This window comes from Hippoglossus stenolepis, chromosome 9, assembly GCF_022539355.2.
Source record: "Hippoglossus stenolepis isolate QCI-W04-F060 chromosome 9, HSTE1.2, whole genome shotgun sequence".
NCBI classification, from domain to species: Eukaryota; Metazoa; Chordata; class Actinopteri; order Pleuronectiformes; family Pleuronectidae; genus Hippoglossus; species Hippoglossus stenolepis.
The window spans coordinates 15,750,024-15,775,010 of record NC_061491.1 but is presented as its reverse complement, the minus strand read 5'-3'; the positions used below and the strand labels follow the sequence as shown (position 1 = coordinate 15,775,010).

Sequence of the window (24,987 nt, the reverse complement as noted above, 5' to 3'; positions counted from 1 at the left end):
CTTGTTTTTCCGTGTGACGGGGAAAGGATCCCAACCGTTTTCATTTGACTGTGCCTGCGTATGTGTGTGTGCTCGTATGCGGAGATGATTAAGTGAAGAAAGCAGAGATCAAGGTTGATTACATTCTGCTACTGGTCTTGGGTGTGGAGTCTGTGTGGAGTAATAACAAGCACCACATCCATGGAGAAGAGTTGTACCTCGTCGTGGACCACTCCACTTCACTGTGATGATCTGGGACTGCATCCCTTTTTCATCTGAGGAATCCACAGCAGCTATGAGGTCCCTTTTCTGTGACTTCTTAATGACATCACTTATCATATGATACTTTATAATGTGGAATCATTTTCTGAAGCTTGATGTTGTCTCCCTATTGTTAGTAAAGATCTTTAAAAAATTGTTATTGACCTTGACCTATAATTGATCCGCTCTGCACACAGACAGGGACACAAACAACACAGCTTCCAGCTATGCCAGAGCAAAGGGTAGTAAACAACAAACCAGAGCTGTAGTCAAGATGGCTAGTGATAAAACTTACAAAATCTAAATCTAATCCTCAAAACATTTCTGATTTGGCATATATAGCTGTTTACTCCAGTGTTTCTGGCCTAGAGAAACTAGAGTTATGTTACTCAATCCTTTAGTGCTTCAGGTCCAAACACCAGCTGTTCAGCTTCATCATCATCCAACATCTGAATCTATTTTACTGTGACAAAAAAAAGGAAAAGGTTTCCTGCAGGTTTTAACAAGTTGAATTAATGATAGTTCTTCTTTGCACTGAAGAGGAAAGCAGGGATCAAGGTTGATGACATAAACATTCAAGAGGTTTCTTCAGCTCAGTTCTTCTTTTAAACGAGGAAGCCCTTTGGATGAGAGGTGTGACATCTTAGTGAGTCCAGTCGCTTTTATGTACAGCCTCGTACAACACCTGTAGAAGGAGTCAAGAGGAAACACATTTTTAAGAATTTTGGACAGACATGTCAACGAGACTGTTTGTAACTTCTAAGGTAGGTGAATGACATCATGTTTAAAACAAGCTGTTGGTTGCTTGACAAGACCTGATGTCGTTTTTTAGTCTACATGTTGCTCTCTGGTTACTTATTAAGATTTGAACTTAAACCAGAACTGAGCTTTAACTTTTGCTTTTCTAACTCTGTATGGGGCAACTGAACTGAGCTTACAGGTTTGACACTCTTACCAGTTCTTCTGTGCCCAGACCAGCAGGGGGAGCTCTAATGGGAGCAGAGGAGAAGGAATCTGAGAAATGCCTGGCAGTGAGGTGTGTAATAGACCTTACTGGGGTTAAATATACCTTTTTGCTTCGGAAGGTTCCTAACTGAGGCGAATGACCTGGAAGTATTGAAGTGACAGCCACGATAAGGGCTGATAAGAGTCAAATTCTCTAAATAGTGAGGAAAGGAGCGGTAGTGGTTCCTATGGTATCTCCTTTAGCTAATAGGATACACTGGTCCGTCCTGGTAAGGAAAAGAGAAAACAACGCCATCAATGTCTTTTCCCAAGTCTGTGAATTCACACCTTTCCTTGACCTCCTGACCTTTTCCATCAAGGTCAAGGAAAAGGGATGAGAAAAGGAGACTTTTTTGACTTTTCAAATGCGGCCCAAATAATTTCCTTGTAAAGTGGGTTTAGAGGTCTTGCAGGGAAGCAAGGTGAAAAATATTATGGGTCAATAATCTGATAAATTAACACTGTTTTCCAAGATATCCAACATATCACAAATATTAATGTTCTATTTCACTATTTCACCTTTTATTAGTTTGAATTGTAAATTAATAAAATTCATGTTTAAAAAACAACTTCTTAAGTGTAAAATAATCACTAAGATAGAAAATGTAAAGATATATGTTGCACTGCAGCTGTTATATGTTCACCATGCAGTGCATTTAGCTTTGTATATATAGTAAACCCTTTTCCTGTGACCTAAGTGGAAGTTTCAGATCACACTTCTCGTGGTTGCTGACACGCTTCAGGCAGGTTTTCACTTTGCAGAGACACTTCACTGCATCTGCACTGCTCATTATTACTTTGCTCTCTGCTGCGGTTTACTTCATGTGTATTTAGCTGCAGTCTCCATGCAGAGCTGATACATCTGGGCAGTGTGTGGTGGCAGTAACGAGGACAGAGAGGCTGTGTAGTCACGAGAGGAAAAACATGAAAAACAAAAGGTTCAAAGGTTTGTATTTACATTTCAGAGGAGGGGGATGTAAACTGCTGCTGCCTTGATTTGCACTGGTTTTCAACCTCGTCCTTTTCAGAGCTTTGCCATGGTAGTCTTTATATTCAATTCATACCTGTTTTGTCCAGTATATTTGAATAAGCATACTTATTTATTTTCCATTTCAACCTCTTAAAATGCTAATGAGTTTGTCTTGCCAAATATTCATATGCAGATAAGAGCTTGGCTTAGATGCTGCAGCGTGTCCCTGCTGCACAGTTGTCTTTGTTTAATGAGGATTTTTTTTTTGGGTGGGAGCTTTCTCTCTGGCTGTTTGGGATGTGCATACATAACAGGTCCTTCCCTGAATAGAGCTCACCTCCTGCTGGTAATGAGGCCACAGCTCACGGCATTCGAAGGCCTTTCTCTCAAATAAGAAATGCTGTTACACGCTCGTGGCGAGTCACTTTTCTTTTCAAGAAACAGTGGCGATGCCACATCTCGCTTCTTCCTGGGAATTTATTTTCACTATGCAAAGGATTCATCAGTGTCACCAGCTTTTCACAGAGTTAAGGGCTAACCAAACTGTACATCATCGCCACAGCCTAAATGATGTTGATTTTAAATGTGTTTATATATATATGTAAATATTTTGGAAAATGTTCTTCTAATGATGGGATATTGTTTAGTTTAATCTATTTTGGGTTCATGAAGTTTCAGAGACACAGAGAGTAGACAGAGAACAGTGGGTCCAATAGCCTGCAGACCATTCTCTCATTCACTTGTATGGGGAAATTTTCTCATGATTGAGCTCAAGGCTAAATGTGACAGAGTTTGGGGTCATGTGCTGCAAATCTCATACAACTTGCATGGTGTAATAGTTCAGAATTGATAGTTTTCCAAATAATGGTGTCTTGCTTTGTGCATTCTGGTTAAAAAGATCTTCCACCCATTCAAAAGAACTAGTAAGGCTGGGATATATGTCATAGAAGAAGTTATGCATATGAGGGAATTCTGTCTTTCATAGCCTAAAATGTCAGATTCGTTTTCTGTATATCACCACGATGAATAATCTTTTTTCTTTGGATGAATCTTTTATCTCTTTGGAGGCAGGAAGTGCCATGCTAATCTAATGAGATTGCACAGAAATTTCAATATGCCTGCTCTGCTTTCATAAATAGGCTGGAAATTGAATCTGACCCTGGGGTTGATAAAGCTTCTGTGTGCTGTTTCTACATTTGCACCCCTCTTCGATTTGTTGCATGTGCCTCTCTCCAATTTAAATGGGTTTTTGCAAAACACAAGTTCAATCTTGTCTTGTTCTTTTCCACCTACAATTTCCCCAAATATGGTCCCTTTGCTTTCCGACTGTTATTAACTTCTTCATTGTGATTTACTTTGATTGAAATTGAAAGAAGTGCAGGAAAACTGCCTACTTTATTAAATTAATTTGTATTACTCACATCAACATGCCTACAGCTGCTGGATTACTTATATTGGTATTAGTGGACAGCTCGTAACTGAGATTATCTTTTGATTTATTTAATAGAGATCATGACTTGTGATACGCATGAACACCTAATCTCACCAATGATGGCACTCATTGTTTAACTCCGCCTCCTCCACTCACTGTGAACTGTCTACTTGTAATCTCTAATTGTGGAATCAATTGCTGATCCTTGCACAACACAGAGTTAGGTCACCATGCAGATGTCTGGTTAGAATGGGCTTTTACACAACTCTGAAATCAGGGTAACACAAAAAAGTAAATGCAGCTAGGGTGCGAATATTGAAGGGGTCATTTGTTACCGAAGCCCCTCAGATGACTTAACATTGAGTCCAGTTAATCTCAATATAACATTAGATTATACTGTGTGTCCTTCATGTTCTCAGCATGGTGTCGCTCACAAAGTCTATTGACATTGCAAAGCAAAGTGAAACAGCCCAATTATACACAACCAGAAGCATAGGTGAATTCCTGTGAAAGGAGAAGCAACAACAAAAACAACAATCGCTGCCGAGCCTTAAAACAGATCTGTCACATGTGATTCATGAGTTTGAGCTCCTGTCAGCGTCTGAGCCACCGCATACGATGCATGGCAGCTAGCATGGTTAGCATCGTAAGCATATGTGTCAGCCATAGACTGTATAAAGATAAGATGTAACTGTGGTGCGTTGTGTTTAACCGAGGTTGACGGGTGTGTTTACAGTGTTTGAATGCTCTGAGGGGCCGCACAGCTAAAGGGACAGAAATTAGCATGTCTACCCGCATGTCATATTTACTTCACTGTCAGTCAGAGCTCGAGCCATTTCGCTTTATAAACATGGGGAAGGTGCGGTGAGAGGCTCATAAGCATTAACATGCTTGCTCCTGGACCTGCCACCACAACAAAGAACTGAGAAACTGGAATCACAACACACGTAGAGGGAGTGTGAGTCAGGACAACATCTTAACATCATCTTCACAAAGAGAAAAGTTTTTAAATATTTCATATACAACCTTTAAGAGCATGATTACAAATCCTGTTCTCAAGTGGCAGTCACTGCATTCAGAATCGGTGTAGGTATCCAGGATGTGGCATGAACGGTGTAAAAAACTAAGTTGCTTCCTGTTGATCATTAGCGATTTCAAACAGTTCCAGTGTTAGGACAGAAAAAAGAAGTTAACTTCCTCTTTGAGGTCGTCTGAACTTATTTAAGGTGACAGTGGCAGGAAGAGACAGAAGTGATAGAAGTTGCCACTGAGACAAATTGCACCATGAAGTGGGTCAACTCTCCTGGGTATGCTCAGAATGGATGATGGCGACTCAACTGAGCTGCCATTTGACCGTGTGTTCTGTTGCAGGGGAGCAGACCCGAGTGTTTGTCCATTGAGGAATCTCGGGGACAGTGTGGCTGAGGGACCTGAGGGAGTGTGACCGACAGAACAAAGTGTGCAGGTAAGACAGAGCAGGGTTAGGGCAAGCAAAAATACGGACTTTTTCCAATAGCATACACAAACAAGTCGAGTTGGCTGATGTTGAAATAAAACAAGGTAAGTTGACGTTCGGGCAGAGACGTAGTGATGTGGTCCTCATACACTGCAGGTGAGTGAGTGGATGAGGACCAGCAGTGTGGAGGAATAGGTGCATACCCATAACCATAACGTGCAGCAGAAAAAAGCCAAACAGTTCACAACCCTAACAGCAATGGTGGTGAGGTGCTCGTGGCTATAGATCGTTTGTCACCTGGGAATTTCCTGAAGAGACACAAACTCCCAATTAACCAGAATGAGTTTTTGTTACATTGCGTTCAAAATCAAACACTTCAGTGAGCACAGTAGGTTAATGCGCTGTAGATCTGGGAAATTACAAATGTGTTAAAGTTGACAAACTGGTTTTCGGATCAGGAAGCATCATTGTAATTAGTTTTCACAAAGTATGAAGTAATTAAAATTTCGTAACCTCATTATTTTCCCCACTCAGTGATAATGTGGCAGCAGCGTGCTGTAAGTGGATTTGGCACTATAGCCTTACTTTACTCAGGAAGAGGGTTGCTACATTTTACTTGCTATCCCCAAAAGAAATGTAGAAAGTAGAAAGTGACTCAGATGTGTTCCTAAAAGTGTGGAAATATAACCCATATACTAAAAAGCTGTAATAATATCTGCTGCAGTCAGTCACTTTTCTGGCTCTATAATTTTTAAAAGAGATCAACCACAGCGAATAGGTGAAAAATCTGCTCTGTTTTCATAAATTAACAACATAGTTCAAAATCCTGCGAGCAGCTCTCATCTATATTAATTAATGACACAAGTGTTTACTAATGTCTCCACACTAAAAACGTGGGACATGTTTGCTTCAACGCTCTCTGTGCTTAATAAGAGCTTGTTTGGGGATGTTGAGGATAGGCTGTCTCGTTATTTCAGAAAAACCGAGCAGACACAAACTCAAATATTCTCTACATCGTTATTGTCACTCAGCTGCATCCGCGCTGCAGCCATTAATAATACAAGACAGCAGTCAGACACTGTGTAATTTAAGGCCAAACTGTTGAGATATGAGCAGGCTGTTATACAGATCTAGCAAATTTGGCTGCCAGAGCAAGGAGTGGATTTCTTGAAATTATATGTCAGACTGTCTGACTCATCATAGCACATACAATGTTGAGATAAAATGAAAAATAGTAATGTCGAGGAATCCAGTTAAGGCTTATTACTGCAAAAAATAATTCAATTACCTCTTAAATTGATGTTACTTTTAGCATTAATGTGCTTAAAATTTGATTTGCTTGTTTTTAAGGACCAAACCAGACCATATACCCTTAAAGTAAGGAAACAGGACAAATCTTTACTTTGGAAATATGAACAAACAAAACATTTGTACATAGAAATAGCCTTTGCTTATTTCAAGCAGCCAAGTTTCCTCTTTTTAGATGAAAGCATCTTCACATCTAGACAGTCTGGCCTTTACAATTGACTTTTTCAAATACACTGAGTTTAAGTGCAGGCGCAAGAGAGGTGGTGGAGCTTTCAGACAGTTAGGAGAGATATAAATGAGGAAGTGCAACAAAGCCACTTGAAGGTGTCATATTTTAGTTATTTCTAAATGTCTGCAGTTGTTCCCCAAAGTATTTTAAAAAGGGAAATGTCATATTTTTCTGGCAGGTGGAAGTAGCTTGGATGGGTCGACTCTTCTTAACGTCTGCATAACTTTCCCATGATAAAGTGCAGTAAAGTGAAATTGGAGCCATAGATCAAACAAATGTGCTGAATATAGATGCTTACATGCAGCTAATCAAGAGTGTGACTGGGTTTAAGCCGAGGCACATGTGTGACACTGATAGCACAGCAGCCATGGAAATTAGGTTACTGACCAAAACATCCCAAACTGTGTCAGATTTGTCTAATGACATGCGACAGGCAACAGAGTCAAAAGGACCAAATGAAACTCAGTGAAGGAATCATTATTTTTTCATGGTGACTGAAAGATGTAGCTCTCCAGTCATACTATCCTGCTGCGGCAGCAACTTTGAGCCACTTGCTGCATAGCAATTACAGCGTGTGGTAGATTTCACAGCCTCGGTCCCACAAGCAGAACATTTCTGTGAGTGTGTGTGTGCTCCAGGTATTACTCTTCATGTGGGTACTCATCACACTTTGGGGACTTGCTCTCCCTATCGGGACAAAAAACAAATTCCCCATAACATAAATTGTTGGATTTTAAGGTTCAGTTAAGGTTAGGTTTAGGTTACTTGAAGGTTAAGGTAAGGGTTAGGCAAATAGTATAACTATGGCTAAGGTTGGAGTTAATCTCTAGAAAATCAATGTAAGTCAATGTAATTGACAAACGTTCTCTGAGTGTGTGTGTGTGTGTGTGTTTGAGCTGAATGCTTGGGATAATCTTATCATTAATTCATATTTCTAATTAGTTCATTGTGCAATTTAAATAACACAGGATGTGTTTTGGGGTGGTTTCTGAAGAGGCCGTTGAAATATTAATGCCAGCCGCCATCACCAGGCTCAACAGATGACAGTTGCTACTTCAGTAAATCATGCTTCACCTCCTCAACCTTCTCGGCCACAACCTGTTTTATTTTACACCCTCGTCTACTGCATTAATTATATCTCAGGACATTTCCATTCATTATACTACACCCTAAAATGTCATGCAGCTGCCATGTGCTGTGTGACCTCAGGTTTTTCACAGTGCTGCTTATGTGAAGACAGTGCACGTCCCTCAGAGAAGACAGGGCACGTCCCTCAGAGAAGACAGTGCACGTCCCTCTGAACAGTCACACTCACATAAATAAGATCATAACTTAATGCAACCAACACAATGTGTTTAGTTTGTATAAATGGAGCCACTGACAGCTTATAAACACAACCACGACCCACTCAGCACCACAGTCTGACAGAAGATAAGTGACACTGTCTGTCACTGGGACTTGATGTACGATCTCCACTCAGTGACAGCACTTAATCCAGACTGTCGCTATCAGCACTCGGAGATGTGGTAGCGCAGATGGAGAAAGTGATCATGCAAACGGCTCCTCACCTCCCTGCATGACATTCACTGGTTTTTGTAGGTTACACCCTGACTATATAGAGCTATACATGAAGGAGACAGGAAACCAGATGATGTGCATGTGTGAAACGTTTGCGCTATTTCTTTAGCTGAGTTGCTGAAACAGGAAACAATACATTAAGCATCTTAGAGAGCATTGGTGTGCATCAACAGCAGCAACATTTGATCTTTAATCAGTCATTGAGTGGTTGATGAGATAATGTTGCTTTAAGATCAGGAGAACAGTTGGAGCATGTACAGGAAAAATGTTCACGAATGCCCAGGGTAAACTAAGATGTATGTTACATTAAAAGAAAAGATTTGCTCATAATATAAAGCTGTAAAAAAAACGTTTATGTAGTCGGTGCTGAAGTCAAAAAGCTGCCCGAGGAGTGGGAAGCGAGTGTTTATCCGTTTAAAGGTCAAACAGAGTGCACAGCAACTACAAGTATTGATCGGGTTATTCCTGTGTCAAATCAATGAGAACTATTCCAGAAAGGAATTGTAAAAAAAATCTCATCAGTTAGAAAATGATTACTGCCGCAAAGAACAACTCAAACACAGTAAAGCAAAGTCCGTCTTGAATGTGTCAGACAGGGGGAGGTTTCCCATTGACGAGCACTGATTTGTCCCACAGGACGGTGGCTGGCAGGCAAATAATAAATCACTATGGACTTCGTTAAACATGACACGTGATTATCGGCTGATTGACACGAGGAACTAGCAGAATCAGCAATATCCCAGTATAAAATGAGCAAAGGAAAAGTGAATCAATTATGTTTGTTGCCAAAGTCACCTCAGACAGTATTGATACAGGCCTACATAGAGTTAGCTGGTGAGTGCAGTAGTCAATATATTGTCTAGCCCAACAGTCCCCTTGTGAAATCACATTTAAATTGACTAGATCTTAATTTGGATCTGCACCAAATTTCACACACTGATAGACATCAGTCCCCTAAACATCAGATGTTTTTTCATCAATTATCCTCAAGGAAAATGTTGAAAAATCTGCTCCAAAATTGATGGAATCATATTTTGGGGTCACGCCCCACCATTCCACGAAATCTCATGGAACACACACACACACACACACACACACACACACACACACACACACACACACACACACACACACACACACACACACACACACACACACACACACACACACACACACAGCGGTGGAAACATAACCTCCTTGGTAGAGGTAATAACTGATTACTCCAGAAAAGTAGATTATGCCAGTGAAAAGATGATAACCTGGTCTCACAGTTTAGATTTGGGAAACAACTGCTTCTTCCACCTCATACTGCTCCCTGAGCTTCTACATTCAAATTTAAACACCATCCACAGAAAGATATGTGTGTGTATGTGTAGCTCATGACAGTTATAGGCTTTGTTCCTGTTGTGCACTGATGCATGTGGACTTTACCAGTTTCTGATGTCATGACGATGAATAAAGGTTGGAAAGAAAAAGAGACACAACCGCTAGTGTTCTGAAAGATGACGGCATTTTGAGAGTTTCCGATAGGAAACCAGAAACTGATGAAGAGTCGGAGACAATGAGGCACATTATTTCTGACATTAGGATGAGGGCTCTGTTTTCTTGCATGCAATGTGATGCTGATAGCCATCCTAAAGGGAACAGCTTCCCTTCGTTTCGACCCTGTTCCTCATAAAAACTCTTAAAGTTTCGAATACTTTTTTTGTCATGAGGATCTGTTTACAGCATAAAGAAAGAGATTGGTCTCCTCACAAAACTCTCTTTGACAGACTTTGTTCTCCTGATCGAGAGACAGTACATGCTGTTGTACTTTTGTGTATGTTACTGTCGTGTATGATTATATTTCCAGTGAACCAGGCAGAGATCCAACGGCACAGTTCCACTTGCATGCCTGACTTGTTTGTTGGACTTGGAGCTGTCTGTGCTCACAGGTTTTTGGATCCTAACATAAAGCAGGACCATCAGAACAATTTAACTGATCCCAATCTGAAAATAGAGGAACATTATTTTCCCTCCTCATAGCGCCACCATATAAGAGAGCAGCGATTTTACACAATGAACCGTCTGCAGTCATTGGCTGGCCTGGAGTCTTACTTCTTGCAACCCATGATTAACATATCTGACCTCTAACAATGAATGCAGGTGTGTATATCATTAAAAAGGAGTTTTTTAAATTAGGAGAGATGTGTTTGCCACGATTTATCTAAAACAAACTCATTCGTCAAACATCTGGCTGTGAGTTTCAGGATTCTGTTGTTTGGCTGCTGTCCCATCCTGTCGGCCTGATTCAGCATGAGTAATACCAGCGCAGCACACTGGCGATTTCGAGAGTGGCCCTCTCAAGTTGGAGTCCGACGCTGAGTCACCAAGTAGAGGAGAGTAATTGTAGGCGACAGTGCTCCAGGCGACAGCACAGACAGCAACCAAGCCATGAATTGATGCCGCTGAAATATGCAGAGTCATCTCCGTGGTGTCAGCACAACATCCCTTAAGGACAGACAGGAGTTAAGCCTGTAACTGATGAACTGAGTGGCTTATTCAGAGCTGAGGGTATGACTCACCTCTCAGGTGAGGCGAACCCACAACACCCTCTCATTCATATTTAATCTTTTAGTTAGACGTTCTGAAACACGGCAGCCAGGTGGATGAGAGACTCTCAACTCCCTGTGTACTATCTGTCTGTGCATACGGGCACCCTGCTTGCATGTGCATGGCATTTAAAGATCTGTCTAATTCAGTTGCTCGTAGCCATTGATTCAATAGCCGCAACTGTCAGGGACGATAAAACTGATTGAAGGGCACAGTTTACATACAAAGAGATTTGCGGTTAAAGAGAATGGATGATCACCCAGATCTAATGCAGGGAATCCTGCGTGCACAGCAGCTGAACATCTGGAAGTGGCATGAGAGGGGTGAAGCATAAACGGAAGTCAGGATTAAAATCAGAATGCAAGGCAAGCGGGAAAAAAATCCCTCTCAGTGTAAATCAAAATGTGACGGTAATGTGAAAAAGATGCAGCAGAGGTTGAGTTGTTGTCCATTTACTTCTGGGCTGTTTTCTCAGGGCTCTTGTATTCACCCTGTTACGGACACAGCTGACTTTGCATTGACTTCCATTGTGGACGGCCGAACCAAAACCTTATCCTTAACCATGACTAATTCATGACAACAACAAAAAGTACACACACACACACACACAAGCAGAAAGGCAAACTCTAACTACCACTGAGTTCGTTGGGCCCAGTGTTATATTACTGTTGTGTTAGTGACATGATTATATTAACAACAATCCTACATTTCAAAATAAAAAATCACAAACCTTAAACCAACTTTTTTTGACATTTTGTTTTGCAGTTAAGGATTTAATATGCACGTTATTTAGTAAGAGTGACAATAGGTGTGTGACTGTTTTGTGTGTAAAAATACACATGTAAAACTATAAAAACACACATACACAAAGTCTCCGCATTGCTATTGTACTTGGTTGGGTGAGTCTCTGCTTGGCATGGCAGGGTGCTTCATCAGATGTAAGTGCTGCAGGCTGACAGCATCTATTTGCTCCATACAATTTTCCACACAGTATAATTAACCAGGGCCCAGTCAGAACTAACCCTGTGGGAACTGCTATAATTATTGATATCACTGTTATTGCTTTGGCTGTTTGTTTTCACCACCATTTCCCATTGTGTAATCAGTGACACCACTGCAGTGGCGATGGAACCATTTCATATTGGTTCAACTTTCCATTTCAAATCAATAGCATCTACATATACCGCGTGATTCGCGGTTTTAAAGGGATATAAGCCTATACACTGCCTGTCAGTGGACACAGCACAGGTGAATGTCTGACTCTGCATCTGATCCTGTCTGATTTCCTCACACAGAAAGCAAAGTGTCCGCAGGGAGCGCGTCACGGTGCCAAACCTCTCCAGAGAGCAGCGGAGCGCGGAGAGGAGTGCGGAGGACACTGCGCCTGAGCTGCGGTGTCTCTTTAAGTACAGCAGGCAGTGCTGTTGGTCCGTGTGTGCGTGTGTGTGTCTGTGTGTGTGTGTGTGTGTCTGTGTGTGTGTGTGTCTGTGTGTGTGTGTGGGAGCGCTTGCAGGGCGCATGGTGCGGCGCTGCCTCTCCGCAGCGTCACACAGGCTCTCCTTAACATCGGACGGGCGACGGGAACAGACAGGTCGACCCCGCGCGCACACCCACACACCCACACACACACACATACACACCCCGCTTGCAGCAGAGCCACGCACGGACCCGAGCAAATGAGTGGAGCGAGGGAAAGAAGAGGAAGAGGAGAGAGGACTGTCTGCTGTAAACTGGAGAACACACCGGGGCCATTTACATCACTCCTCCTCCTTCATGAGCGCTGCAGCAGCCACAGTGTTATTGAACGCCTAATGGGATTGATCAACTAGCGCTGGTTGGATGGGAACACAGTAAAAAACCTCTCTGCTGCTGCCGCTGCTCATATTTGTGTGGATGATGGTGGAGAATGAACATCACGCGTGAGCCCGACGGACACACAGGGAACCATCCCGAGCCGGGTTACGTCCTGGGAACAGCCTCACGTTCAAGGTAAGAGGAAGACTTCCCACATGAGAAACCCTGTCCTCGCTGCAGCAGCTCAGTGTTGTGACATGTGTACAGATGCTGCTTATATGTATGTATGTGTATGGTGTTTGAGGGTAGAGCTGCACCGAAATGAGCACTGATGCAAATCCAGTTTCCCAGATTCAATTGTATTTATTTAGCTAATATTTTCAATGATAAGTAGCCCTGGAGTAAAGACTTGATAAATAATAGTGGGCTGTTTAAAGGCCATATGTTTGATTGGACTGAGTCTCATTAAAAACCTGAGTAAAGTAGAGGTATCAGCCTCTTTCTATTTTATCATTCTATCTTAGGCCTGGTCAATAAAACAATAGCAATAGTTATCTCAATAAAATTTCCATTAATAGCAATACAACAAAAGTTGAATACATTGACATAATGTTTATGCACAGTGAAGAGCTATAACGCATCATTAATCTATAAAGAAATAATTACCTTTATTGTTATATATCGATAAACATTTCGGATCATAATCTCCCAGCCCTACTCTACTCTGCTATTAACTGAGCGGTCCATCAGACTCTCTGTCTGACCTGGGATGTTTGTATGATGTTGTGTGACAGATGTTCAGGTGTCTCTCAGGTTCACTGCACTCAGTCATGCTCAGTGGGCAGTGAAGATGCATTAGTCTGTAACCAGGTGCATGGTTGGTGTCCCGCAGTCCGAGCGCTCCCACCATTTTCCCCCAAAGTGTGAAGTCTCTGGACTTTCATTAGAGCCCTCCTGCTTATTTTTCACCAGAGCTGTAAATCAGACAGAGGCAACAGGCACAGCCCAACATGCGTTTCCGTCCCTCGTTTATTTCTATTGGAAAGATCTTTTGTGGATGTTTGTGTCTATCTGTGGCTCTAGTGCTGACAGAACCTCAAGGTCTAAGTTCTCGCCTGCGCATATTTATTTTTCAGCTACTTTGTGTTTGTCAATGTGATCATGAAAAGCAGAAGGAAAACTGTTTCGGTCATTGTTAAGCAAAAACACCAAGTTCCTGCTTTTCAAATGTGATGATTTGCTGCTTCACTTATTATTATTTTAAACACGAGAAAAAATCTTGCCATGTTAAAGAAATGGAGAAAAATAGAAAAATCCTGGATCCGCTCCCTGATACCACCAAGTTTGTCCAAAAATTGGTGTTTGAGAAAAATAAAGATCATGTTTCATTATTATATTGACATTTTATGAAAGACCCATTAATCATGAACATACAGTATAGTGGACAGATTAATCAGTAATTGGAATAATCATAATTTGCGGCTCTACAAGTGTCTTATTTACAACATAACGTCTAATGATTTCAATGAGGTTATGTAAATTCAGCAGCCTCCACTGGCCCTCATTGTTTCTGATGACCTCTGCGTACTGTAGATCACTGTATTGAACTGTTCAGTGTAAAGTGTTAAAGTAGAAGAACATAATGGTCGTTAATATTGATCAGCTGCTAATATCAATTGATGAAGGGCAGTAATTACTCATGCTGCTGCTTTTTCAGCACTTGGAATGACAGTGAATGAAAAGGCACAGGGTATGATGGACCCCTGGTCATGGTGACGGGAACATGGCACTTAGTTCACAGCCGCTGAGGGTAGACCAAGCCAAATTGATCAATACCATTAATGTGAGTGTAAGATAAAAACTAGAACTCAACTCTTTATTAAACCTCTGGCGATATGAGTTTCCATGATGCTCTTTCTGCTGTGCAGGGCAGGAATCTGTGGACCCTGTATCTACACTATATTTTATTTGTTTCCTTCTGCATTTGTTTGTTAGTTGGCAGGATTACAAAAATACTTTTTTTCCACATTGCTTGACAGGCATTTTTATGGGACTGATATTTATGAACGTGTGTAATTGGGTTCAGATCCAATCTGAATAATATAGATTTTATTCTTGCACAGCCACTGTTGTTTCAGTGGCTGTGCTGTCCCATGAGCCCAGTCCTGCCCCAGGCAGAAGTGACCAGACGTCAGAGAGAGATGCCAACAACTGAAATGCATAACTGTGCACTGGAGAATGAGAGGACGCTGTTCTCTCTGCTGCTGTTGATTTATTGAACAATCCTACAACTCGCAGTATTTTGCATGAGCTGGAAACCCTCTGGTGATCAAGAGGAGCATCAGCCTCAGTGGTTTGACTCTTTGACTCATGAAAGAAAAGAAAAGAAATTTGCTGTTGAATTTCCGAGAGAGCTCAGCCGTGGTGAACTTGAAAGTGTCTCAGATATGAAGCGCTTTGTGTAATGAGGAGGTGGCCGGCAGAGGAGCGAGAAGGCTTTGAATTCCTCCAGAGCTTATCTCCTCATCCTCTTGGCGACCTCTCAGGGACGTGCTGCGGATCATATCCAATGGCCTCAGGCTTTGAAGATCGCCAGAAGAACTGACAGGAATTACTGTTTGCATTCTTGTGCTAGCCGTTGCAGTGAGATAACAGTGGTGCAGTGCGAGCTGTGTGGAGGTTGGATGGCGCTTGCTCTTGATATATCACCACCAATAAAGGTCGTCGAGATCCTCATTAGAGCTCTCACAAAAATAGCTTGGCATGAAATGCTCCGGTGTAAGACGTGCAGAGAGTTTCAGACTGTTTATAGTGTCTGACGTTCAAAAGCAGAGCAGTAGTTTCCCACCCAGTGGCATCAATTTCAGTTTTAATTCATGTGAATAAAAAAACAACATTGCTGTATCTTAATTTATTATACTTGCAATGACTAATTTTCCTTTTCCTCAAAAGAAAAGATGATTTCAGAAAGAGGATCATCTTAAAGACTATGTTACGGTTACACAGATCCAAGGAGTGGGTCAGCCTTTCTGCATGCACATCTCAGCCAGATTTTCAGCTTATAGGAGGATTATTCTCAACTCTGGACGTCTCCTGTAAGACGCATCCAGATAATCACCACCTAGACATGTGGTAAGATAATACAGGGAGGCAGATGAAGATGAAGATGGGAAAACCCTGAATCTAAACTTGAAAACAAGTCCTTCATTGATACATCTATTCATGCTTTTATTTTAAGTGTGTTACATGACTCAGTTTAGAGTGGACACAACAAGGCCAACAAAATATATTGTGTAACTTTGGAACTAATGATTATACAACTGTAGTTTTGTGAATGCTTGAAATAAAACTTGTTTTTCATTTTAATGTGCAGCATGGGATTAATAGCCAATCAGATTTTTGAACTCAGACCTGCTGTTCATACTTTTCTCTCAGACAGAGACAGATGCCCTGCTGAGGACATGGATGTTGTTCAGTCCAACTAAGCCTTATATGATGTGTGTGTGTGTGTGTGTGTGTGTGTGTGTGTGTGTGTGTGTGTGTGTGTGTGTGTGTGTGTCGCCCACAGTTGTTTTGGACAATTTTGTTTCAAAACCATTGTTGTGAGAACATTTTGGCAGTAAAGGGAAGGCATTTGGTTGTAATGGTTAAGGTTAGGATAAACAGCTAGAGAATGCATTATGTCAACTAGAAGGGCAAGTGGAGCGCATACCTTCAAAGCCCAACAGTATGAAACCACATTTAAAATCATTAGATCCTTTACGTTTTTTCTTTTAAGACCAGGAATAGTTCTCTGGGAAATCAACAAAAACATTAAATAACAAGGATCTGCCCCCTGATCTGGATCTGCACCAACATTTTATAGGTTCCCTCTTGACCCATACCACATGTTTCTGCCAAGTTTCACTGTGCACTGTGTGCGTGTGCGTGTGTGTGTGTGTGTGTGTGTGTGTGTGTGTGTGTGTGTGTGTGTGTGTGTGTGTGTGTGTGTGTGTGTGTGTGTCCGAGCCTGAGAGCAAGGCTGTGTGATTGCTTCTTGTCTATCTCCAAACATATTGGGAAGCAAATGCAAGGCTGTCTCAAGTGTGTTTTCTAACCTTTATTATTACCACAGAGTCATTAGATGAGTTTATTCATCATGATTGTATCTTCAGTAGGTGCATTAATAATAATTATGATGGTGCAAGAAAATGTCTCACACCAGCATTACTCATCTGAAACTGCTCCCCCAATGTAAACCGAAATAACATACTTAGCACCCAGCCAAGTCAAATTCCATTGCAATAACATGATCTAGAAAATGAACCTTGAACTTTATTACATGTAAAATGCAACTTACATTTTTTTATACAGAGAAGACACAGAATGACACAGAAAGTAACCCTGAGAGCATGATAAGCTCTGTCCCAGGAATCAAACTACGATGGGTTTATTTTTCAAATAAGTGTAATTTATGGTTTGGATGTAGAAAAACATCTCTCGCCTTCTCAGACTTTGTCCCCGAGCACAGATTATCACAACATTCACCATTCATCTGGAGGTCGGTCTGGGTCCCAGTTGTGGCATCAACTCTGGCTCCCCTCAGTCTGACCCAAACTCCTCCGTCCTGTCAGACTGACTCACAGCTGTGTGTGTGTGTGTGTGTGTGTGTGTGTGTGTGTGTGTGTGTGTGTGTGTGTGTGTGTGTGTGTGTGTGTGTGTGTGTGTGTGTGTGTGTGTGCGCCCAACACTATCACACGGCTTGACTGCAAATGTGTGTGTGTGTGTGTGTGTGTGTGTGTGTGTGTGAGAGAGAGAGAGAGAGAAAATGAAGATAGTGGAAAGTAGGAGTGTGAAAGTGATTGAGAAAACAGATAAGGAGAACATTGAATAAAAAAGCCATAGTCTCTCCGCGGTGCACGGCTCCATGTCCGACCTTGAGACGGTGCCAGTCGCCAAGATTAACACATCACCACTGTAATTGCTCACCTCGAGTCGCAAACCCCCTTCACCTTTCCTGAGCTCGGTCGCTGCCTCACAAAAAGGCCTTTGTCGGTTGTTAAACTGCTGAACTCTGTTTTCTGTTCGTGCTGCACCAACAGACTCCAACCTGGCAACAGCCGCACCTTCAAATGGAGAAATGAAGTTTACCGACTCCACTTTTAGGAAACCGGAGGAAAAATGTGGCCTCAGTGCTGCCTCTGTCCTGACCTTAAACTAAAACGTCAATATTTTAAAAGAAAACTGAATAATGTTGGAATGGAGATAATTTCGTTCCACAGATTTTAAGGATGTTGGCTAGGAAGCATTATTTAATGACAACAAACTCATAAAGTTTTTTTTTTTTAAACTCTATTGGGATGATGAATTAGATATCGCAACCATATTAGCGAGCAGCCCTGTGGTGGGATGAACATCAGTGTTAGTCAATCTGTGAAAACACATCCAACCACATCCAGACTGCACTGAGGAGAAATAGACAGGCAAGGAGATTTTGATAGACCCTGCTCTGTACCTACATTCTGTGAGGAGCAGCAGTAGCAGGAGCAGGAGCAGCAGGAGCAGGAGCAGCGGTGTGAGTGGAGCCCCCTCTGGGTCTTTCTGTCTGTGCAGTCAGAGACGGCCTCAGATCTCAGAGCTGCGTGCTATAGGCCCTAATTGGGGTGTCACACTTGCAAGAGAAATTTGTCAGGTTTTTGCGAGATGAACCAAATCAAGATGTGCAGGTCCTCCCCAAGCCATCCATCTACTGCCATGATCAGCAGGATCCTCAAGGTTTATAATGGATAAATGATGTCATTGAAGGATAATAATGGAAAAATACCATGATAGTTTTGTGCTTAGTAACTGCATCTTCAGTCACCGAGAATTGTCTGTTTATACACACTCAAAGGTAGGGTTAGTAACAGTGGCGGCTGGTGATAACATTTATTGGGGGGTTAGGTCAGTTGTTGGTGGGTTAGGGAGTTAGGGTTAGGGTTAGCCAGCTCAGTGTTGGTGGGGGAGGACAAACACACTGAAGCCAGACTCAACAAAAACAACACAACACACAATATGCCAATCCTGTAGCCTTCATCAAGCTGCTGAGCAATGCTAAGCATGCAGCACAAATGTAGCCTCATTGTGTTGACTGTGGCAACTTTCATGCCGTTTGAATTTTTCAGAGAGATTTTTTTGTTCTCACACCACCGCAATAAAAGACATTCCTTACACCATATCCGGTTAGCGAACTCTTTTCTCATAACAAGAGCAGGAGAAGCCCCAAGTGCCGGCTGCTGAATCTGTAAAACGGGCTGATCCAGACCGAGTTCCGTTGAAAGCCTTGTGAAAGGGTGTTCACCGGATTGGCCGCAGTTCTACCTAAGGTCGCCGTATCTTCGCCAGGCAGCTTTTTTTTTCCTTTTTTTTCCAACAACCAATTAAAGAGCAGCCTCAGGTCCCGTGTTTGTCAAAAGTTTAGGGGCTTACATTCATTCCTGACTGTCATCACACAACCAATCATTTCATATTGTATACACAGTTATAGCGAGCGAGTCACAAAAAAGTCGACTTCTAGCAGTTGTCAGTGCATGTCCATGTGTTGTGGGGGCGTAGCTTTTGACACGAGGGCTGATGGGAGGGGGTGGGTTGTATTTGAGCTTTTCCAGGATTACCTACCCTAACTTTAAATTAAGGTCTTATCATTCTTACACTCACTTTTACATTTCCAGCAGCAAACAGAATGAGTTTATCCCCTCATCATGTACTTCTCTGAATCTGGCCATTAGCAGAACACAGACCTCAGCTCCTCCAGCAGAGCTAATTTTCTCCATATGTCAGTAAAGCCGTGCAGGTTGGCCGCGCTGTTAGGAGCCATTACGCTAATTAAACGGAGCACACCTGGACAACCACGAGTCCGTCGCCACGCCGCTGTCAGCCCCCATCACCACCTCGGCTGTCTCTCTGTGACCGGGCAGATGTCTCTCCCAGGTTGCTTAGGGACAGGATGACTCAGCTCCAGCTCCTACTCAGCGCTTCACTGACTCCCGCTTCAACCCTCTTCTCAGTCAACCGCAGCAACTTAAATACGGTCTGGCTGCACGGCTTGAGATTGAGGCCAAAACGCAATCCACATTATTTCCAGCGTAGTGGTTCCCAACTTTTGTTTTTGTTTGTTTTACCACTGCAGCAGTTTCAGACACCCTTTTATTGTAGATTCAATGGCGTCATGCAGATATTCAAATGTTGTTTCACCACCAAGAAAACACAGAGGGGCTGTGAATCTGTACAAGACATCAAAGTGTTGTTAATTATGAAGCTCAGTCTCGATTTTTTCAGTTTTTGTCTCAAGTTAACATTGGCCCCATCACATTTTAACCTTTTATCCACTCTCACTTTGCAATTTTCAAATTAAAGTGTTTCAAAACTGACTGGTTGGTGGGAGTTGTGTTCAGCCTGTCTCAATAATTATATAAGAAATTAGATATCCTCTCTTTATTCCATATGTTATATCTATTCATATATTGTATAGTTCTATATGTGGATGTATGTTTTTATCAAATAATTTCAGTTTTTAAAATGTTCAAGCAGACCTTCCACTTTTCCCGATTTTGGATGTCACTGTTCTTAGGATCTATAAGAATGAATGCTGCCAAGAGGCCAAACCCTGTTTTCTTCTCTGAGAGCATTCTGGGTTAAGTATGTTTTCCACTCACCATCGCCGTTGTCTATTCATGCAGATCTGCTGATGGTTTTTAGATGTCTCCCTCTGAGAATTCTGCCTCCTTCGCAATACAACTAAGCGCTTTATGGATTTTTTTTTTGTGGTTTGGTGCTCACTGAAAAATGACATTTGAAAAATTCAGCACTAACATTTTTCCATAAACAATGCTCCAGTTACTCAGGAAAAAAAAACTTCACTCACAGCTTCTCTTCCACCAAAAGAGTTCCTTCAGGTTTTTAGAGGCAGAAACTCAAAACTCGAGCTCATAACATCCAAAGTGCCTTCATGGGAAGATGTCATGCAGAGAGGGAAATGAAAAATAAGGCTTGGAGAATTGTGCGAACTGCAAAAGCAACCACGTCCACCGGAGCGAGGTGCATTCTTTAAGAAAATAATTGAGCATGTTATGTTGCTCTGTTATGACAGAGGAGGCATCAACACATACACACATACTCTCCTCTGTCTTGCTTTGCATTAGAGACGTTGTTATATGTTGCATCAGAGCAACAGTGCAACACCACTGTATTGCGCTGGTCATATTTTATTCATCTGAGGAGAGGCTAGCTGCTTCCTGTAAGCCCAGAGCAGGCAGCTGTCAGAAAAGCCCGAATCCCCAGATACTTCGCCTTTTTCTACTTCTATCACACAGCACACTCACACATGCACACACAGACATGTAGGCACATGGAATTGCTTTTCTCCCATGTGTACACATGTACGTGTAACCTTTGCAATATTGCAGAAATTACTCTTTCTAAATATACTTTGGATTTTCAGGTTCATGTAGTAACTGAGGACAACAGCTCTGACACCGTTCTCTAGTGAACGAAAACAAATGTTTGAGCAAACAGATAAAGTCTTCAATAAACATTATGTTCTTTGTTTAACTGTATTAAAAAATCTATAATTCAGTCAAAGGAGAATATAAAATAATGTCAATTGAAATGAATAAATTAATTAAATAGGACAAAAATTGCATTTACATTTTCTGAAAAGCATACAAACATATGTATAACACATGTATATGTATTTAATATATACATATATAGATACACTCACATGAAGTACAGTATATACACACTAATACGTTAGTAACTCATGCCCAAAAGAAACATTTTGTAGTATGTTTTACTCTTACTACTTCAAGATTTGGCTTAAACATACAATAAACCTGCTCATTCCAAAGTACATGTGACTTTAAAGAATAAGAATGTAGAAGGATGCTCTGAGAGATGCACATACCTCCACCACAGCTAATGCCATGTCAAAGCAATGTTTTCCCATCAATTATCTAGACTGACGGCTGGCCATAGTCTTATTTGTCCTGCCACAGTTTCATAATCAACCCAAAACTTTTTTGTCCCATTCTCATAATAACTTAACAAATCTCTAACTTTGTGTTCTGCTCCATTACTGCATTGTACAACTATTCGCAGCTCTATTTGCTGCCTGCTCACGCTCGCTATCATCCGTAAAGTTGTTCCCGCCCACGCAGACAGTAAGTCTTCAGAGGTTCAGCTGCAGTTGTGCACATTCCAGCAATTGGCCTGCAATGCAGTTCTCTGTCTCACGAGAGAAAAAGAAAACAAAAAAACTATTTCACTACAAAATTTATTTCTATTTTCTAATAGGTTCAGTTTTTTCATAATCCTGCTAACTAACAAATACCAGATGTCAGTTTGAAGCCATTTTAAGTTATCAAGTAGAGTCGTACAGATTTAAACGTTGATAATTTATCGTCCGTCACGATGTTGTCATTTCATGTAGAGCTGATGCCAATCAAAACGACAACATTTGAGTTAAAAATAGGACGTCGGTCTGTAATGATGTTCACATTTAATTGGAGAGGATATGTTGACAGCAGGCCTCTGGTGCTGCTCGACCTTTTACAGGCAGATTTGTGTGATGCTGATGTGGCCCATGGTTCACTACGCATTTTGCAAGGCATGCTCACAGAGCACCCAGCTACATACTCACTTCATGTTGCTCAAATGAATTCATCCACACCAGTGCACCCGGCTCGCTGGCCTGCGTGATTGTGCACATTGAACAGCTCATCAAAAACACCTAAATAGCTTGTGCACAACAACACTCAGAGTGACAAACGAGCCGCCCGATCTCGCACGACCCTGAACGGAGTCAGCACGTCTGTGATGTTCTTCACTCAGGATCTTTTGTGAGGAAGTTCTCTCTGTTGTACCTGTGGTTTTCCTTCACTTCAGTTCCTGTTGATTTCCCAGAGAGACCTTAACAACTCCACAAGCATGGGAACTGAAAGCTTAAAATTCAGCTGGGGGTTGTTTGTGTGGGTGGTGACAGCACTATACAGTAGACTGCATACTAACAGCAAGAGAGCATTTTTCCTGTGGAGAAAAAATAAGGTTTGTGTCGTGACTCAAAACACATGTTTTGAGTGCATGGTGTTGAAATATTGAGGCGACAGTCAGTAGAAAAACTCTGCTGCTTTTAATGTTATCATTTTACATTTCCATTTATGAATCTGTAACAGTACCTGAAGGTGAATTATTCTCTATTCAAATCAGCATTAAACCCAATATTACCATTATTCTTCAGATTTCTTAGGAAAGGTTTATATATACAGTATATATATATTCCTTTGTGTAATAGTGTAATGAACTGTCACTGCTGGAAAATAACAAAAGTAAATTTACTCGTGTTACTGCTGTGCTTAAGTACACTTTATATTATACTTTACATTACTAATCAGATCTACTCATATATCGATATTGAGAATACTTCATTTGTTACTGTTGATAAACACAATGATCACAATTTAATGTATCAATGCAATAATATGATAGCAATGCTAAAATAACATTAAGCATTATTAACCACTTTACCAATGATATTTAAGTACAGAATGTACTTCTGTACTTCCTGCCTGGATTCAAATGCTGCAATTATTATGGGCTGCATCTTAAACAACCAACAAGTGGTGTTATTTTGAAACAGAAATCACATGCAGTGATTATATCAATCTGATAACCTTTGTTTTTTCCAGAATATACAAAAGACTTAACTGTTTTACTAAATATCTTGTGTTTAACGGCCTCACGCTGAGACAGCAGCTTGCAGTCTCAGGATCTTGTGTTGTCTGAAGTGATCCCAGCATGTGGTGCTGTGAGCCCGATCCCCCCGCTCCTCCAAACAACATCTTTAGTAGCCTCTCTAATCTAATCCGCTCTTTTCCCAGCTTTGTCGCACACGTACCGAGCTCTCAAGCATTTGCATTGGTCAAAATCTTAAATGCTGAATTGGTTGGCAGTATAAGCTGAAATCCACAATGAATTAATAAGGCAAAGAGGCGTTGGTTTTTCTAACTGAAAATGGTTTCAGTTGTGTAGGATTTACATCTGAGACCACGCAGAGGTTTACGAGGTGAGAAAGAGCAGGACTCTAACGAGAGGAAGCAGAGATTTTATCAATGCTGATCACTTCAAGCACAACCATGTCTTCACATTTAAAAAATTGGCTGCTTTTTCTGGCCAAGTATTTGACTCACAAATCTTTATACAGTTTTGAAATAAATACAAAGTGCTCCTGTCTCCCTCTCCCACTGATGAAGGTCATGGAGAAGGTCAGCTGCAGGAAAATGATGCTGGAGGATTCGGCTACTTGCTCGAGGACACTTGAGCAGAGTGGGCGCTCGCAGACACAGGAGCTCACATGCACGTCCTACAGTAGTGTATCTATCTCCACTCGCTCTCGAATGTATTTCTGTTCGGCCCATCAGACCAAAAGGGAATCTATGAATTAGTTCCTCTAATAACAACGCTGATTCTACGTGATAATGAAACTACACAACTATTAAATGTAAAATTAAGATACATCTTTTCAGCAATTACACCTAATGGTTTGGTCTATATTAGTGATTTTGTTGGAAACTGTCGTTAAGTATTTGCTGCCTCAGGATTTTGAATCATGACTCAGTGCTTTGTGAAGTATGTTATTTACATATTTCCGAGTATGTGATGAAAGAAATGATACCACCTTTATATTGCTGCTTTGAATCAGCTGGTTTTTTTGGCAGCACAAAAAGCTGTAAACAAAATTATTCACATATTATCAACTTATGCAATATGCACAGCCTTTGTTATGGTGAAGACACAGAATCAGCATAATATTACAGATTTATACATTCTGCTTACTTCTGGCCACTTGACGCATCTAAGAGCAATATTATACTCTCTTTTTGTTCTGTCTTTGGCACCCCCCCACCATCAATGCTAAATGTAGCCAATTTTCCTGTGTTCTGATCATTTGGGTTTTTTTTAACTGCTGCTGCTGGAAATGACACTGAACTGAACATTAAAGTTGCTCATTGTAAAGTCAAAGTAATGGGCTGGATTACAGGAAGGTTTGTCCATCAGCATTCCACATCCTCTTTTATTCCACTCTTAATATAAAAACCCTGATCAGAGAGAAAGTGGTAGAATCAGAGTGCTGTGCTTTTACAGGGAGTTGTGTGCTGGATGCGTTTCAGCACACAAAACGTGTGCTAACTGACCGTGTCTGGCAACCTGCTCAACAGCCTGAGATATGAGATGGGTTCGTAAACACCCTAACCGCAATCTGTTGTGTCGATTGAGTAAATGTGACAGTATATGATAAAGTACAAGCTTGAGAGGTTTTGCCAAAAATGCTTGAGCCATTTCTTTATTTGGAAAATGTAGAACGTCAC

General features: G+C 41.4%; 1 protein-coding gene across 1 annotated transcript in view; it reads left to right on the top strand.

Moving 5' to 3' along the window:
- Nucleotides 1-4,902: 4,902 nt before the first annotated feature.
- Nucleotides 4,903-24,987, top strand: part of wscd2 (WSC domain containing 2) — a 42,415-nt gene continuing 22,330 nt past the window's right edge. The window contains exons 1-2 of the mRNA XM_035165444.2: nucleotides 4,903-5,112; nucleotides 12,106-12,799. The gene's annotated coding sequence lies outside the window, so the exon portion shown is untranslated. The remainder of the gene's footprint in view (nucleotides 5,113-12,105; nucleotides 12,800-24,987) is intronic.